Below are 18,193 nucleotides of genomic sequence, written 5' to 3'. Positions count from 1 at the left end.
TTGTGTGCTTTTGGTTGCTTTCTTTACCTCTTTCTTTGTGTCATCTAGCTCTAGTTTCATGCAAGTTGTAGGTAGAGAGCTCTTTGGCATTGGAACTTGAGCTTGATCTAGTCTAAATGTGCATCAATGTTGAACGACCTGATTATTTCTGCTCCCTGATCCTCTATCACAGCTTGCGAAGGAGGCGATTTTGGTTTTTTCTGACTTTTTTGGCCCTGATCCAAGGTACTAGCATCATCCGTCGTTCTTTCTTTTATTTTCATTACTTCAAGAGCAGGTGGAGCTGTAGTGGTTTCTAGTGGTGCTGCCTCTTTTTCTTGATCTACCTTTTGGAAGATCTACAACTTCTTCTCTTCTTTTTGTTGCAGCCTCTAAAGGTATCCTTTTGTTGATTCAAAATTAAACTGTTGTTGGTTAAGGGTGTCCAGATCACCTTTCTCTTCTTTGTTTTTAGCTTTTTCTCTTGCCTTGGTAGATTTGTCGGATTCGAGATCATTGACGCATGGCCATTTTGCATCATCTCTTTCTCTTTGTTCCATTTTTTGCTTGAGCTCATTCTAAATCCGTTGCCGCATTTTCACTCGCAATGTTTAGATTCTCCTTCGCTTCCTTTCTTTTGTGTTGTATGATCCGTTCTAGAGTTGCTGATTTTTTGTGCTGAGAGACACATCTTCTTCTTCATCATCCACTTCTATTCCCTTACTACATTTTTTGTTGTCTTTCTCATTGCACCTACACTTCTTCCATTTTTCTTTGGGCTTGGGTGATTGGAATGGCCTCTGCCGCTCAGGTTGTTCTCTACTTCAGTCTTGTGTGTCTAATTGAAAACTCACTTGAATGTTCCTTATCTGAAGACTAATATTTGTAAAGAGTATCTCTTTCTTTTGACCCTGCTTCCTCGCTGTTTGGTGCATCGGACTCCGTCTTCTCACTGTCAGTGTCATTTCTCATTGCACTCTGCCTTGTTTGTTTGCTCTGCAATTTGCGCCTCGTTGATGGTCCTACTACTGGCCTTACTACTCTTTTAGATTTGTGGATCAAATTTAATTGTGCTTGTATAGCCTGGTAGATCATCAATCATTCCTAATTCTTGGTAGGAAATTCAAGGAAACATTGGTCCAACATTCATGAAACTCTTGCTTCTTTGGCTACCCTTGATATTGGCTTCCACTATGTTGTCAAGTAGGTAATTGCCAAAATCACAATTGATTATTCTTTTTTCTGCTAACCTCATTTCCATCACCACTTCCATGTGAAAAAGTGGTTCAGTGTATCTTGGTGGCTTTTGTACCTTAAAATGTTGCGGTATGGGCAATTCTGTCCCTGAGTAGATCAAATCTTGATAGGTCAGTTTGTGTTCTCTTTGCTTCAACAATGCTTTCTCATTATCTATTCCTTTGGTCTTTTGCAATAGACTGTGTGTTCCCTGCTGGAGATGGAGAGCTTCGTTGATTATCTCCGTAGTGATTTTAAGTTTGACCGTAGCTCCATCTTTGTCCGTAAGGGTTGCTTGTCCATTGCACTCAATAGAGCTTATGAGTTCAAGTGCTCTTCTGAAATATGCTCTCCATGGTGGTGCCTTGGTCCATTTTTGTTTGGGATTTGGATCATTGGTTTGGTGGTTAGGTCAATTCTTGGTAATTATCCTCATACTTGGAGAAATTTGGCATTTTGATGTGGATTTTGGAATCCAAATGACTTGATACTTCATGGCTAGACTTTGTTGGATATTCTAAAGAAGATGATGTGCATTTTTCGTTGATTGGGCAAAAAGGAACATGGATTGTGATCCGTGTTGGGAAGGATTTTGGGACAGGCTTTTGCACACATGTTCCCATAGGTCTTCCTAGCACACTAGTGAAATTTTCCAAATTTGGACTTATTTTCCCTGTGTTTACTCAATTTCTCAATTTATGGTTATGTTTTCCACATCTTGACCATATCGGTTTTTTGCAACCACTTTTGGGAACTTACTTTGACTGACATCTGCTGGTGCCTTGACTCTGGATGATTTGTATCTGAAAACCACGGTTTTTCCTATCTCCCCTCCAACTTTCATCAACTTTTGAATCCATCCGAAGGATGAAATTGATCCAAGAAATTTGCATGACATTGTAGGTATTGTTTTGCTTTTCTTTGCCCCTAACTAGATCTTTAGTCTTATTTTTCCTTGATGCTTCAATTTCACCCTCTTTCGGAATCTCTCTTGTTTTAGTTTGATTTGGAATAAAGCCCCAAGATGTTTCAATTGATTCTTTGCCTATTGGGGTAGCTTCATATCCTTTTCTTATCCCTACTCCACAAAGTTTTTGCTAGAAACTGACCATTTTACCCTTGATTACTACCAAATGATCATTTGCAGACTAAAGGTAAAAAATCATTAGGTTTTAATGATTTTAAGACCTCTTTTTGTGAATAATCTTGCATGGCTAGCTATACTTTTGCATCCTCCAGTCCGTGATCAACTCCTACCCTGATTTTGTCATCAAGGTACATGGACCGTGATCCATGTTGGGAAGGATCTTTCAATTCCAACTAGTGGAGGTTTTTCGTGGGCTTATGGGGATCCTATTGTGCAAATTTATCTGGTTTTAGGGTTTGAGGAACATAGATCGTGATCCATGTTCCACCCCCTTTTGCAATTGTTTTTGCATACAGGGATTCTGCTAGTTGTCAGGGTCTACTGATGAAAAGGTTTTTGTTTTGAATAAGATTTGAACTTACCCAATGGCGTGGTCAACTTGCAAAATTTTTGTCCTTGATCTGCTTTGATTTTTTGTTTTGGTAATGCTAGTGCAATGTGGAACGTAACAAGTGTTCTTGTAGGGTTAATAATCATACCTGTACTCAAATTTGGTGGAGTAAGAGCTACCGAGGTGGTCACAATAGCTGAAAACAAAGCAGAAGACTGTATGATTTTGTGGTTCTCTGTGTGTGTGTGTGTGTGTGTGTGTGTGTGTGTGTGTGTGTGTGTGTGTGTGTGTGTGTGTGTGTGTGTGTGTGTGAGAATGAAAATGAGCTTATGCTATCCCCTTTGTGTCATAAACTATAATATCTAACTTTACCAAATAATTTTATCGTATTAAACTGATCATTTAACGTGGGAGAATAAACGCGAACAAGAGCTAGAATAGAGACATGTGATTCTAGACCTATCTCAACACGAGACCAAAAGGAGAGATGAATACATCTCAATAGAGGTCCAAAAGGAGATGGTCTATCAAAGACAAATGTGAAATAAGTGCTTCTAGACTTACCTCAATAGGGGACCAAGAGGAGAGATGATTACATCTCAATAGGGGTCCAAAAGGAGGTAGTCTATCAAAGAGCAATGTGCATCTAATGGAGCTTAAAAGACCTTAGGGTTAGATTTCTTAAAGACCTCCAATGGTTAGTGTTGAAAGTCCTTCGACCTTAGGCAAGCTAGGGCTAAGCTTGAGGGGGGAACCCGACCTAAGCTTTAGGTGCTTGTTGACCAAGGTGCTTGAGGTTCTTTCTGACTAAGGTTCTTGAGATGCTTCTCGTGCTTGATGGATAGGGTGCTTGAGGTGCTTGTCGTGCTTGATGACTAAGGTGCTCGAGGTCCTTGTCATTCTTGATGACTAAGGTGCTTGAGGTGCTTGTCATGCTTGATGAGGAAGGTGCTTGAGAAGCTTCCTACGCATGGGGGCTAAGGTTCTTGAGTCAAAAAGAGACCCTACAAAGGAGGGGGAAAGCCCCAAAGTTAGGGGAATCTTTCACTTAACCTCCCACTCACCCAAAGGGAACCCTTTTCTCAAGGGGCACATGGGACACATGTCACACTCTCCCTATGCTTAGCCACATGGTGTGCTAGAATGCTATTGGTTGGGCTAAAGAGGGGTGGGGTCCAATGAGCTTCTAGTTCCATCTAGAAAATATCTAGATATTTTCAAGCTCTCTCTCTCTCTCTCTCTCTCTAAGGGGTAAGGAGGACACTTTTTCAAAGACTACCCATGTACTTGAAATGCATGATGTATATGATTGTCTAGGGAGGAGAGGGGTCCAATGATCTTGAGGCACGAGTCAAAAGTAGAAATCACCCCAAGCAAGCAAGGGTGTTCTGCGGGGGTATACACCTCACACACACTCATTTTGTGGATTCATTCTCACTTGGTGAAAGTAGAGGAACTCCACCTCCTTCTCCAAGCTTTTTGAGAATTTGAGTGCCTACACCATTACTCTTGGCCATGGAATGTAAATCCAACCAAGAGCCATGCTTCAATGATTAAGCTTTCCATCTTCTCCATCTTCATTACTATGCTATTAAGTATGCTAGCAAGAAGGGTGATGATAATTGAGGAACTATTCCTTTCTCCTATGGAATGTTTCTTCTTCCTCTTCCCTATCCTCATTCCCCAGTAGCTCTCTCCACCTTTGAAGGTGTTTGAGGCCTTGGGACTAAGGCTTGGGATAGTTAATGATTTCTACAAAGTTTATGTTATGTTTGTGATGCATGAAGCTTTCCATCTTCATTGTATCACCTAGGCCACAAGGAACACAAAGATTGTATTGTACCAAGTCTCTCTTGATGGGAGATCAAACTATAATACAAATGCCTATTGGAGGGTTGACCGGCTCCGTATGAATCCGATCCTCAACTATTGTCATGTTCTCTAAACTCTCTCTCTTGCAAAAATATTGTTCATGCAAAGTTAGCTAGGTACCATGTTTATGTTGCTACCACCGACTAAGTTCACCCGCTATGCTCACAAAGTAGTCTCACAAAAGTTCTTTATCTAATTTCCTAATTCTGGTACTCTCAAAGTTCATAGGCCATATCCATTACATTGATATCAGAGCATTTGGTTTCTCTTTTCTTGCTTAAGAAGAGAGGTCATTAAGTAGCCTATTAATGGCTGATTTTGTTAATTATATTAGGATAAGTGGGACTGGGGCTATTATCGATTTTGTTGAGCCCACTATGTGGGATATGGTGCACACCTCGAGAGCTTTGGTCTTACTAATGGAGTCATTTTAGACTAGCCTATGGATTTACCATTATTGAGCCATAAGAAGGTCGAAAGGAGCTATCCCTTTGCAACTCTGCTATGTTAGAGCCACCCCACTACTTGTTGTTGATGTGTAAGAGCACTCTTAAGTCTACCACATTTTGAGATTTTTTGATAAGTTAAATAAGATTTCTAGTCATTCAAAGTGTAAATTTGTTTTTGTTTGGTATGATTGTACATGAGAAGACATGTAAAAGTAAAAGAGATCTTTAAAGAATGAACCTTAGTGAGATTCCTACCGTGCACTTGTGATACCATATCTCTCCTTGAATCCTTTGATAATTTTATCTTAACTAAATATCTTAATTAATTTTCTATTATTGAGATAATTATCTTAGCTTACAGATAATGTTTTCTAGCTCTAATAATTATCTTATAATTAGCTAAGCTAGTTAACTAATTTTCTCATCAAATATATTTCTAAAACCAGATAATTTTAGCTGAATTAATTAGCTTAACTGATTTTTTATTAATAAAATAATTACCCCGTGTTCTTAATAATGGTTTTTATCTTGTGATTTCTTAAGTTGGTCTACTAAGTTTTCCATTAATTTCATAGTTAAAAATAGCTAAATTTTTCCTAATAAATTACAAAACCTAATTAGAAACTATGGTATAAACTTTCTAGCTTCTTAATAGCATATTTGAACTTTGATATTTATCTTAGAGTTAACTAAGTGTGATTAATATAATCCCTAGTAATTAAGGCAAAAAAAATCAATTTTAGGTCTAATTAGGATTAGTATTTCAATAGATTATTTATCTTAACTAAGATTAAGTAATTACTAAATAATGTATAATAGAGTGTTCAATAGTATAGAATTGTCTCATTGTATTTAATTGATAAATTAATTAAAACATCAATATAAACTGCTAATTAATTGGGATTAGCATAATTACCCTTCTTATCACTTAGATTTTTCTCTCTTAGTGATTTTTGTGATGTAGCTCTCTCGTACAAGAGACTTATGGCGAGGACTTTGAGTGTGACTAAAAATGAGAGGCCTAGGGTCTTATTTAGAACTTTTTCTAGCACTCACAGGCTCTCAGAGGCTGAATTTGGTAGTTGCTTGTATCTAAAGTAGCCTCAAGGCTCAAGATGGCGCTCCATGCTGCTAACTCAATCCCTAGCAGGTTAGTGATGGCCCTTCTTCATGCTTTAAAAATCAAATCTGCTAATTTTTTGATATTTTGATAAGGATTAAAAAACATCTGAGGGTTATAATGAAAGTACAAAACTCTAATGATTACTAAAAATTGTTCTTTTTTTTTCAATTTAAAGTGACAGTGAATCTTCTAGAGAGGATAGTGGTGTCAGTTTTACCCAAATTTAGTTTTGACAATTCCTAGCTATTGGTTTGTCGTGCTTAAGATTTTAGGAATACCAATTTTAACTGCTTTCAAGATAGTTCTTTATGTGGTTGTAAGTCCAATGCTTTCTCCTAAAGCTTTAAGTTCACTTCCCTACAGCTAGAAAGGTGAAAACCTTATAGAAATTTTGAGTAGCACTTGGAAAGCACAGTGAGCGACATCCTTCATTTGATTCATAACCCCTGTAGAGTGTTGAACATAAATTTTTTTGAAGGAGAGAAGTTCTCTACTAGCCGTATGAGCACTAGGTAGTTAAGCACCACCGATCTTCTATGTTGTCATGTATAGGAAGTATTCCATGATTGCCTTTTATTTATAGGACAATATGTTGGATCCATCCTCAGATGTTGCAGTGCATTCATGTAGTAGGTCTCATTTGTGGGGCATTTTTCAAACCACTTGTTTCTCCATAGGGGCTTGTTCTTGAGGATGACTTTAACTTGTTTATCCATTAAAGAGACATCCCTATAATCTACCTTATCGTTGAGCTCAAGACTAGGCAACATCTTTTCTTTCTAGAGGAGGACCTCTTGTCCCAACAGTGGTAGAGATATCATCATGTGCCCATAGTTTTTGACGACCTCATTTTGGGTGATCATCAGAAGTGCTGCTTGGGGGGATTCATCGTTTAGTACCCCCCTATATAATGTGTAAAAAACCCCTCTTTTAACATGTCTTAATGAATAAAATGACCCCTTATTTTAGGAACTTTTTCAAAAATTGAGTATAAAAAGTCATTATTTTAATGTATTTCTATTAAATTACATAAATTTTTTGCATTTTAAAACCCCTCCTTTTGAACTCATGTTATTCATTAACATGATTGCATAATGCACCCCCCAAGAGTGCTGCTGACTCTAGTATCTTAAGTTCAAATTTCATATACTCCTTGTGTCACGAGTCACATACTTTAGAGATCCACCTTTGAATCTCCTCTTTTGCATTTTCTTTATCTTCGGTGTCTTCAAAGTCATGTCTTTGGTGCTTTACCTCTCTTGGTAATTAGCTATTTTTCTCCTTTAATTTATAGCTAATATTAGTCAAGTTTAGTTTTAATAAATAGCTAAACTAACTTTTTGTTAATGAGCTAATTATCCTAGTTTGATAATGACGTTTACTAACTCTGATAATTATCTTATCACTAGCTAAACTAATTTTTTGTTAATGATTTAATTATCATGGCTTACTAATGATGTTTACTAACTTTAATAACTATCTTATAGTTATCTAAGATCATTGGCTAATCTCCTCCTTTAATTTAAAGCTAAAATTAGTGAATTTTAGCTTAAATAAATATCTAAGCTAATTTTCTATTAATGAGATAATTATATCAGCGTAATAAATATGTTTACTAACTTTGATAGTTATTTAATAGTTATCTAAGTTAGCTAACTAATTTTTCACTTTAATCTATAGAGTAAATCAATCAATTTTAGTTCAATTAAGCTCAATCAGTCCCCAGGCTCAAGATGGCACCCGTTGCTGCTAATGGAATCCCTAGAAGGTTAGTGATGTCCCTTCTGCCTATTTAAAAAATCTAATCTGGTAATTTTTTGTTCTAGTTTTTGCTATTTTGATAAATATCAGGGAAAATATCAAAGTGTTATAATGAAAGTCCTAATCTTTAATGATTACTAAAAACCATCCAATTGTTTTTTCAATTTAAAGTGGCAGTGAATCTTTGAGAGAGGATAGCGGTGCCAATTTTTACCTACGTTTAGTTTTGAGAGTTCCTAGCTTAGGGGGTCACTACATATAAATTATTTATATCACATGCATTCAAGGACTATTTATAAAACTACTTGGCTGTGAATTTTTGGCAAATGAAATACACCGTTTTTCTATTCAATTTGTATTTTTTTTTTCCAAGTTCATTTTAGGGCACCTTCTATATGTGAAAATGTGAGAGAAAATAAAATTTAAAAACCTCTTCTAGTGCACTCACAATATAGTCACATAATTATTAAATGAACCCCCGAGGTTCCTAGCTATAGGTTTGTCATGCTTAAGTTTAAAAAAATACCAATTTAAAGTGCTTTTGAGATAGTGTTTTACATGTTTGTAAGTCCAATGCTTTCTCATAAAGCTTTGAGTTCATTTCCCTACAACTAGAAAGGTGTAAACCTGCAACAATTTTTAGTAGAACTTGGCAAGCCAAGTCAACGACATCCTTCATTTGGTTGACAACCCCTTCTAGAGTGTTGCTCATATATTCTTCTAATGGAGGGAAGTTTCCTACTAGTTTTATGAGCACTAGGTAGTTAAGCACCGCCGACCTTCTACGTTTCCATGTATAGAAAGTATCCCATGATTGCCTTCTATTTATAGGAAAATATGTTGGATCGATCCTGAGATGTTGTGGTGCATTCTTGTAGTAGATCTCATTTGTGGGACATTTTTCAAACCACTTCTTTTTCCATAGGGGCTGGTTCTTGAGGATGATTTGAACTTTATTAGCCATTATAGGGACATCCTTGTAATCTCCCTTAGGGTTGGGCTCAAGGCTATGCAACATCTTCTTTTTCTAGAGGAGGGCCTCTTGTCTCATTAGTGGTAGAGATATCATTTCATGCCCATGGTTTTTGACAACCTCATTTGGGGTGATCATCACAAGTGTTGCTGACTCTAGTTACTTATATTGCATACACTCCTTGTGTGTGACGAGTCGCGCACTTTTGAGATACACCTTTGAATTTTTTCTCTTGCATCTGCTTTATCTTCAATATCTTCAAAGTCATGTCTTCGGTGCTTTACCTCTCTTGCTAATTAGCTAATTTTCCCATCTAGTTTATAGCAAAAACTAGTCAAATTTAGCTTAAATAAATAGAGAAAATAATTTTTTTTCAATGAGCTAATTATCCCATCTTGATTATGATGCTTACTAACTCTAATAATTATCATATAATTGTCTAAGTTAGCTAGCTAATTTTCCACTTTAATTTACAAATAAAATTAGTAAGTTTTAGCTTAAATAAATAGCTAGACTACTTTTTTGTTAATGGTCTAATTATTTTGGCTTACTCAAAATGCTTACTAACTTTGATAATTATCTTAAATCTATATAAGATAATTAGCTAATTTTGACCCTTTAGGTTACAACTAAAATTAGTGAATTTTAGCTTAAATAAATAACTAAACTAATTTTTAGTTAATGAGGTAATTATCCCAGCTTAATAAATTTTCTTATAAGATTTGATAGTTATCTTATAATTATCTAAGTTATTAATGAGATTTCCCTCTTTAATTTATAGATTAAATTAGTCAATATTAGCTCAATTAATTAGATAAACTAAATGTCTATTAATGAGATGACTACTCAATGTTTCTAATAATGCTTTCTATTTGTGATAAGTATTTTTTTATTTGTAAAGATGGTTTACCAAGTTTTTCATTAATCTTATGATTAGAAAATATATATTTTTCCTAAATAATCACAAAAATTATGATATAATTTTTCTTGCTTTCTTATAATATAATTAAGCTTTTATAATTATCTTAGAGCTAACTAAGCTTGATTAATACAATACCCATTAATTAAGGTCAAAATTAATCAATTTAAACCTTTATTAGGGTTAATAATTGTGTAGATTATTAATCTTAATTAAGATTGTATAATCAATAGATAATAGAGTTTTTAATAGTTAATAATGATATAAAATTATTTTATTAATAAATTAATTAAAAAATTAGATGTAAACTACTAATTAAACAAGATTATCATAATTACCCTTCTTAATCACTTAGATTTTGCTCTCTTAGTGATCTTTGTGATGTATCTCTCTTGCATGAGAGATTTATGGCAAGGACTCTGAGTCTGACTGAAAGTGAGAGGCTTAGGGTCCCATTTATAACTTTCTCTGACACTCACAAGCTCTCACACGCTGAATCTAGTAGTTGCTTGTAGTTCAAGCAACCCCCAGGCTCAAGATGGCACCTCGTGCTGCTAATTCAGTTTCTGGTGGGTCAATGATGGCCCTTATACCTACTTTAAAAATCAATCTACTAATTTCCGTGCTATTTTGTGCTATTTTGATAAATCAAGAAAAATATCTAAGAATTATAATGAAAGTTCTAATCTTTAATGAATACTAGAAACCATCCTATTATTTTTTCAATTTAAAGTGGCAATGAATCTTCTAGAGAGGATAGCGGTGTCAATTTTTACCCGAATTTGTCTCTGAGAATTCTTAGCTATAGATTTGTCTTGCTTAAGATTTTTTTAAAAGAAATTACTACTTTTGAGATAGTGTTGTACCTGTTTGTAAGTCCAATGCTTTCTCCTTATGCTTTAAGTTCATTACCCTGCAGCTAGAAAGGTGGAAACCTTACAATCATCCCAACTTACAAATTTGAGATATCATCTCAACCGAAATTGGGAAAGTCTTTGAGAAGAGAGGTTTCATCTTCCCAAGTGGCATCTTTACTAGGATAATCATTCCATTGTACCAAATGTTCCATGGTTACTCTATTTCTAAATGTTCTTTCTCTAATTTCAAGGATATAATCTGGCTGAAGTTCAAGTGCTCCTTGTTGTTGCATTAAAATGTGTTTGTCATCTAATGCATGATTGGGATTTGCAATATAGAGTTTTAGTAGGCTGATGTGAAATACATCATGAACTTTGATATGTTCAAGTAGCTTCAATTTGTAGGCTTGATCACTGAGGACCTTGGTTACTTCATAAGGACCACAATACCTGCGACTAAGCTTTTTGAATTTTTCTAGGGATAGGTTTCTTCTTCTTAGATGCACTCAAAGAAATACCTCATCTCCTTGCTTGAAGATTCAATCTAATCATTTTTGGTCTGTATAATTCTTTTAACGATCCTTAGTAGCCTGAATATCTTGTTGTAACTACCCTTATAGTAGGCTCCAAAAAATTCAATGGTGATATGCATTCGTTCCCATTTAGAGCATTGAAAGGTGACATCCCAAATAAAGGGTTTGGCGAAGAAGACGTACAAATTTGAAGAATAGTCCTTATCGCATTTTTCTTTATTTTTGGTAGTATAATTTTGAGTTTGCCATGACTAAAACCTCAAAGAAGAATAGTAAGGAAGAGATGTCTACATCCCAGATTGACAAGTTTTTGAGTTTTTGTCCTTAAGAGTTGATTTTTGTACTCTATACTTACTGATATTCTTCACTTTGAGTTTGAAAAAAAACACCTATCTGGTTATTACTTTATTTTTCTATTTAACTCTATCAATGGGTATTGTAAAAGGGTTTCAAGGTTTCTCCTCTAAGGAAACCTATGTTTGAAGACCATTTTGATATTTCATTATTAGAAAATACTGGGCACGTGGTCTTTTCCAGTCTCCTCACCTATCAAATATGTGTCAAGATTCAAAGTGAGTGGTAAACTATTTGATGCTCTCTTGAAGACCCAATGTCCAACACTAAGGTATGATCCTTCATCTCATCATCCATAGCACACTTATGACTCTCTTCCTCATTAGAGTAGTTGTCTTTGTTGGAATTAGGGTTGCAAGAAAACACACACAGCTTAAAGAAGATGAAGGAATCTCAAGGCACATAATCAAGAGTATATTTTCTTAGTGTGTAATGGAAAGATAGATAGCCCTAGATTTGGGCGTATATACAATGCGCATGGGGGAAAAAACCTCCCAGTGAGGGAAAAAATGCCCTGACGGTCCTAAGTGTGCTCACACACATCACTACCACATGTATATGGTAGCAAATACCCCCCTAGAGTGATGTAGTGAACGAGAGCTAGCACATAGATTAAAGGGAACTTACATGCTCTGAGGACATGATCAATCCACAAAGGGGAATAAGCCCAAAGCTTTGCAAAAAGCTTTGAACTTCTCACAAGACAATGCCTTTGTGAAAAGATATGCAAGGTTGTCCTATGTTGGCACGTAAGCCAAGAAGATATCTCTTGCTAAGATCCTCTCCCTGACATAGTGGTATTGCACCTCAATGTGCTTTGTGCGAGCATGAAAAATTGAGTTCCTTACAATTGCAATGCACTCTGACTGTCACTATAGCTAGTTTGACAGTGTCTTGTCCAACACCCAAAGCAACCATAAGGCTTCTGAGCCATACACACTCAACGGTAGTTATGAAGACTGTGTTGTACTCAACCCACGGGGCGGTCACTTTTTAGAATGTGTATGATATCATGTGAGTTAACCGGAGAGGATTATTAAAAGACCAAAATGTATACATACAGAGGGGGGTGGGGGTTTTTTGAATAGGCTCACAGTGTAAGTATAGTATGTATATTGGGGTATTATTAATTACCTCTTGAACGCACGTGATATAGGGGTCTTTTGATAAGTGACTGCCTCGGGACTCAACCTCACAACTAGAAGTGTCCACATTAGGTTGCTTCTTGCTCAACCATGATATACATGAACTTACAAGCATGAAACAAACCACTTGTGGATAATTTCATGTCAAAAAAACCAGCTCAATTTGAGTCGGAAAAAGCATGTAAGTCTGGTGTCAAAAATCACCCCTTGGGATAGAACAAGCCAAGATGTAAAGTACCACTCAAGTAGATGAAAATCCTCTTAACAACCTGCCAATTCTTAGAGCCTGGGCTATGCTTGAATATCCTAACACGTGAGACTCTAAACTGAATATACGGCCTCATGTTCCATACATAAATGAGTCATCCAACAATAGTTTGGTAAAGAGTGACATCTGCAGGATCACCAGCATCATGAAGACTCAATTTCAAACCTATTTCCATGGGAGTGGCAATAGGTTTGCAATCCTCAAGTCCAAATTTACATAGCAATGAAGACTATATTAGGTAAAGTGGGAAAACCCCAATTCCCATGTTGGACAACTTTCAGCATATCATGTATAAGGTAATGAGATTTTTTGCTTAAGGTCTCATTCCACTTTATGCACGCAGACTACACATTGAGAAAAAAATTGGACATCAAGACCATTAAGAAACTAGTACGTTGCATCCATTATCATTGTGTATGCTCTATTGTCCTGCCTATGACTTGTCTCTATTGTCCACCACTTGTCCAAGCTAGGAACCATTGAGATATACAACCCACTTTTCTATGACATTCAAGCAAGGTCCATCACTAATCTAGGACTTCCTCATTTGAGGCATGAATTATATATCAAACATGTAGCATATGCTTGATTACATTGTAGGAGTTTTGGTTTCATGGTGCACTCATCCAAGCTAACCCCCATTGGCCTATGGATGAATGCAAATCCCACCACTTGTCCAAGCTAGGTTACCTTGACTTATGGATGAATGCAAAGTTCACTTCTTATTCAAGCTACACTCAAAGTGATAAAGTTAGTTTATCATTGACTGTTTTAAAGTGGTTCTCTATTGCAACGAATAAGATTTGATTTGAAGGTCGAGCAATTAGTTCAAATTAGACATAATGAAATATTTTCCACCTACAAGAAAATATACCATAAGAAGCTATTTCATATTGAATAGGAGAAGGTGATTTCCAAGAAGAATCTAATTAGATCTACAACTTCATGAAGACATGCATGCATACATTGACTTCTAGGACAACTTAAGACTACATGCAGTTAGACTCCATAGTTTTTCTTTCAGAGTTTTTATGTTTTCTAAGCCTCTTTTACATGGAACGCTTGAAGAAAACATTTGTATTCAGAAAAGAGATCTCTCGCACACATCCAAAGTCCATGAATTCTCCGTTCTATACTTGCAGTTTTTATTTTAACATCAAAACATTAATTTCTCTTAGTTACAAATAGATGAAACCATGAGATGGACTAACATAGAATTTCTCAAGAAACAAAAATTATTTATTGTTTACCAAATGATCGAACATAGATCCCAATTGAATAAAAAAGAAGTCCCCAAAACACAAGGTGCACTCTAACAATACATCGAAGTCTCCTTACAATAGGATGCACTCTAGTAATACATCAAAGTCCCCTTAGAGCAGGGTGTACTTTATTAAAGTGTTCATTAAATTGAAACATATTTTCTCCGATATAAAATTTATATTATGTAATTATACAAATATTGAAAGATACCCATTACAAAAATGAATGATACATCTTGTGGATCATTGTTAATCAAATGCTTTTGCATGGACAAGTACACATCAAGGACATAATTTGTCTCAAAATCATAGTACTGATTCACAATTGTGTTGTACGTATATTCTCTCTTGTCTCTTGCAAACAACCATCTTACCAACCATGGCATTATTGTTTCTTGCAAGCAGCTTTGAAGTTGCCTAAATGTTTGCCTCCACATCTTTGAAAATATAAATATGTCCCCAACATGTTCCACATCACCCTGTATGGAGTGTCATAAAACAATATGGTATTTTTTGCATGCAAAACTCAAACATCTTCCAAATATGACTCAAAATTTTGTGATAAACCCTTCTTAATCCTAGCATGATGTTTGGATTCTGGCAATTCTTGTTACTCTTCATAAGCATCTTGAACTTGGTATAATGCTTCAAGAATCATTTTTGTATGATGTGTTGCTCTCTTCTTAAGATATAAAAACTCCATATCCATAGCTCAAAGTATTCACTACAAAAGTCCAAAAAAAATCTCTACATCTGGTCGCACCACATGAAAAACTTCATCTTTATCCTCCACAAGTCGCATTTGCTGAGCCCAAGTTGGCATAGAATCTCCATGTTTTTTTTTTATTGCCTTGAGAAGCAATCCCTCTAGATCAAAGATAAGTACTCTTTTTGATGTCCTTGTTGATAGCAAGTTGTAGGTGATATGGAGGTGGTTGAATCCTTGGAAAAGGTCTTGGATGAGGTTGTTTGGGTAGTTCAAAAGTTTCCTTCAAATCATTCATGCATATAGAGAATCCATTTTCCTGTCGATCATGAATCTAAAATTAAAAAACAAGAACATTTATTGTCGATGAAACAATAGACGTGGGTTTTATGTTGTATATCATATGGTAATATTAGATGAAAAAATCCATCTACGAATATACTCATTGCCATAAAGAAAGTCAAATTGAAAACCTTACCTTTTTTATGTTGCACTCTCTCTTAGTCTCAATATCATAAACTTCAACTAGATCTAAGTCAATTAGTAGTTACTACTTGTTGTCTAATGTATGCTCAAAGTGCATAAGTTCTTAACCAATTCTCAACTAGATCTAAGTCAATTAGTAAGTACTACTTATCAAAGATATGCTCAAAGTGCAGAAGTTCTTAACCTAACCTTTTTTATGTTGCACTCTCTCTTAGTCTCAATATCATAAACTTCAACTATCTACGTCAAATAGTAAGTACTAATTGTCAAAGGTATGCTCGCAAAGCATAAGTTCTTAACCAATTCTCTAATGTAGAATGGGTGCTTATGTATCAAGTCTACCACTTTTGCAATATAGGATCCATTTGGATATGGAAAGAGAAACTCATAACCACTTGTGCAAGTGATCAAATAAAGTTTAAATATTGATTCTTGTAGCACGAGATTTTGACTAATGTATACTCAATCTTAGCATATATAGAATTAAGGTCCACCACTTGTCCAACCTAAGCATGGGACATTAATATAAGATCCATGGGCCTATTCTCAATTATATAATGGGTATTTAGTCTCAAAATTGACAAATAATCTAATCTAGGATTCAATAAACAATGATGACAAAAACATCACCCATTGTCCGTGTTAAAGCCCATGTTGGTAAATCAGCTATGGATTTCAAGGTCCACCACTTGTTTTCAAACGTATGATTTGTTGCATGGGGAATTTGATTTGAAAGACCACTGCTTGTCCATGGTTCTAGCATGGAGACAAACAAGGTGCACCAGTTATCCAAGCTAGGCTTACTTTTATCATGAAGAGAATCAATGAGCATCACTTGTCCAAGCTACACATAACCTATTGATACAATGCCATGAATGTGAAACCCAAGTGGTGGATCTCCTCTTGGTTTCCATTTATTGATATGATAAGTGGTAGAATTTGCTTCCATCCATGTGTAAATGGAGCCCAGCTTAGATAAATGATGGACATTGAAATTGAACCCCCCATCCTACAACATATCATAAGTTGAGCAAATGATAGAAAAAAACACTATCCATTTTATAAAATAACATACGTGTGGGACCTTATATCAAGTAGTTTTCCTTATAGCTTGGACAAGTGGTGGGACTTTCTCCTTTCTATGCTTCAATAGGGCTTAACATGCACAAGTGGCGGCTCTGGCTTTTCTCCACTCTCAATTAGAGCCTAGCTTGACAAATGCTAGACTTTGAAATAGACCTCCTCATGATACAAGATAGAGTGGATAACTAGAAATGTAATGGATCTTGTAGAGTGATCTTTTAAAAACTAGTTGAGATAGATGGTGGATTTCTCCTTCTCTCTATGTTTCAATGAAGCCTGTCTTGGATAGGTGGTGGACCTTTCTCCTATCTATGATTCAATGGAAACAAGATACAATAACTCGTAGACCATTCTCCTCTCTATGATCACTAGAGACAAGACTCAATAAGTGGGGACCTTGTATATTAGTTGCTTAATTAGCCATTCTATTAGAGATTATATTTTGTAAAAGTGGTGTATCTTGTAGTCATTCATAGTAAAAACCTTGGAGAAGTGGTGGAATTTACTCTCTATGTGTTTTAAGGAAGCATAGCTTCGACAAATGGTGGACCTTACTTCTCTTCAAGCATCAATGGACTAGGGTTAGGGTAGGTGGTGAACCTACCCACAAATAATAAGAAGAAGCACTCACTAATCATCCAAGTTAGGCTATAAGTAGGTATTTGATGTGTTAGCCTACAAGGCCTTTGGATATTAGCTTCCATTTGTACAAATAATTGATCTAAGTAGGAAACTCAAGTGTTGGTTTTAAGGCTTTTCACTTGTCTAAGCTAATATCTAACTCAATCATAGATTTTTGAAGGTCCACCACTTGTCTAATCTAAGCTCCAAAAGAGTCTTAATTGGTTTATGATAGATTCTAAGTTTCTCGATGGAGTAGAACTATAGAAAAATGAGGTAATCGATGAAATAATCAAAGAAAAACTATACACATATTTGACCTTTTTTCCAAACTAAACAAGTACAATATAATGTTAACAAAACTTTAAATTATAATTCAAACATTTACAAGACAAAAAATAGGCTATCTTAAGAAGAAGCATAATTTTCATTTTCATACGTAGTATTACAAACTAAGAAAACATCCCTCAAGAACTTGATAAACAAAATATAGGTGTTTGATTTGTTAATCTGAGAAAACATATCCAAACTTGTATCAATTGAGCTCCATTGAAATATACACTTTGTGAGGACCTGCAAGTAGGAATAAAAAGAAAGATTGCTCAGATACCATGGATATGAATGTCAATCTAGCATGTGTATCAAGGTTTAAGACATTTCAATAGTACCTTTGGAACTTTTTATATCCAACTTTAGAAGATTTTTTCTCATCTTTCACCTTATTTATATTTGCCTTTGCAGTGGTTGCCTTCAATGGTCCTTTTGTGCTACAACCCAATTGTCTAGCTAAAGAGATCAATTGTGGTGCCTTCATGATTTCATTGGGTGTACTTTCCTTTGCCAATATTTCTTGTATCTGGAATATTCTTATTTCACTCCGGTGGCTTGTATCACTTGCTTGGTACAAATTTTCTTGAAGGGTAGTTTCACCTTTGTCATATTTTGCAGGTGGTATTCTTCTTGTAAAGAACACCTTAGCGGATCACGCATCATTTTTATGATTCTAATACTTTATGATTTCTTTATATTCACTGTTATTTGTTACTTTAGGTTGTCCATAACAATTAGAAGCAATCAAATCATGCACA

This window comes from Adiantum capillus-veneris, chromosome 8 (assembly GCF_014529385.1).
Source record: "Adiantum capillus-veneris isolate H3 chromosome 8, ASM1452938v2, whole genome shotgun sequence".
Classification (NCBI taxonomy): Eukaryota; Viridiplantae; Streptophyta; class Polypodiopsida; order Polypodiales; family Pteridaceae; genus Adiantum; species Adiantum capillus-veneris.
Note: the sequence above shows the minus strand (reverse complement) of the source record.